Raw genomic sequence first — 1,722 nt, 5'->3', positions numbered from 1 at the left:
CCGCCCCACTCCGCCCGCCCCGCCCACGCCGCCTCGCCAGCCTCTGTGCTCCGCCGATGCTGCAGCCACGGAGTGCTGGAAAAAAACAGCTTTTAAAATGTGAAGAATTATTTCTGATGAAGTAATTTTGAAAAGGAAAAGAAAAAAAAAAACCCCACCTTCCTTGCAACATGAATAAAAGCTTGCGACTTGTTAATCACCTTTTCTTTCTCCTGTTGATTTGGATTTTAGGGTGCAAGTTCCAGGCACCTCTTTCCGTGCTCGGCTGTGTCTGTGCAAATTGCAGCGTCCCGGCCCCCGTGGAGTTAAAACCGGTGTCAGACAGCCTGGGCACAGCAATCGAGGCTGTTGGGAATTATACTGGCTGCAAGGACTTTTGCAGATGTTGGGTATTGCACTGCAAGCTGTTCGTGCTTAATAGAGCTCTGCTCTCACCGAGCTCATGTACTTTCTGAATTTTATAGTTATTTATAAACCCTCTTCTCCTCTGTGTCCCTTTGGTGACACTCACAAGAAGGACCTACCGTCTACTTCCATACATCAAACAATTTCCTCCCAGATTGCTTATCCTAAAGCACCAAGTTTTAAGTTTATTGTAGCAATTAAGTAGCAGAAGTAGTCCAGGTTTTGTGAAGGACCCCTTGAGCTTATAAATCAAATGACACAAACCAGCAAGTAAAATTCAAGACCTTTCTGGAGAGGGAAACACCAGCGATAAGGGAGAAGAACCCCCAGGAAAAATAATACTTGCTGTCTAAGGAGGCAGATCCTGAACAAAACCAGATCAGGATGGCTTCTAGCTCTCTGAAGTCTGAAGATATATTAGATGCACTGAAGAGGTTTTCAGATATTTTCTCTTATTTTAAAAGCCTCGCTCTTTCAGGTTTTTAGAGAACTGCTTTTTGGAGAAATTCATTTTTTCCTCCTTGGCACTGGCTCCAGATCTCATCTCTGAGCTGGGTCCCAGCTCCAACAATTTCCTCCGGGCCCTGCCCAGCAGCTGGGAGCACTTAGCAGCTCATCCGCCCCGGCCGGCTCACCTGCGAGAGCCAGCCCTGACAGGTCCATCTGCTTCCAGTCAGGCCTGCAAATAAAACGGGGCCTCGACTCCAAAAGACAGAAAAGAGTAATGGTTACTTAGAGTTGCTCTTGCTCAGTCAATGCTCTGGGGATGGTCACTGCCTTCTGCTCCGGCTGCCAGTCCACCGGAGCGAGCTGCTGCATCCCTTCACCATGGACCCGCAGCCTGAAACCAGCAGAAATACCCTTTCTTTTTATTCAGGTTTGGGAGAAGATGCTCGCTGCTGTTGCACTCGCCGGGAAGGTTTCAAATACACGATATTAAACACCAGTCGGCATCGCCGTGGGAAGGACCGCGATATCTGTTTGCACGGTCGGATGCTGCCCTGGCTGTGCCCACCTCACCCCAAGCACTTGGTGGTTTTAACCATCATCTTCCATTGTACGTTACCAGGTACAGAGCAACATTTCAAGTGCTAAACTGGTCATAATACAGTGTTAAATCTAAGAATTAATATCAGAGTGCAAGGAGGGAAGGCTGGCAGCTCGGAAAGCCCCTGTGCACCCCAAAGCTGCGGGGCCGCTCGAAGGCAAAACCTCCCCATCCCCAAGGCACCTTCAAGTGAGTCAAGTACGATCTGATCCTCTCGCAGGACTTGACGTTTAGGGTCTAGAATTAGGGGGTTTCCTCCATGCAACGCG

This window comes from Pygoscelis adeliae, unplaced genomic scaffold, assembly GCF_000699105.1.
Source record: "Pygoscelis adeliae isolate BGI_AS28 unplaced genomic scaffold, ASM69910v1 Scaffold216, whole genome shotgun sequence".
Classification (NCBI taxonomy): domain Eukaryota; kingdom Metazoa; phylum Chordata; class Aves; order Sphenisciformes; family Spheniscidae; genus Pygoscelis; species Pygoscelis adeliae.
Note: the sequence above shows the minus strand (reverse complement) of the source record.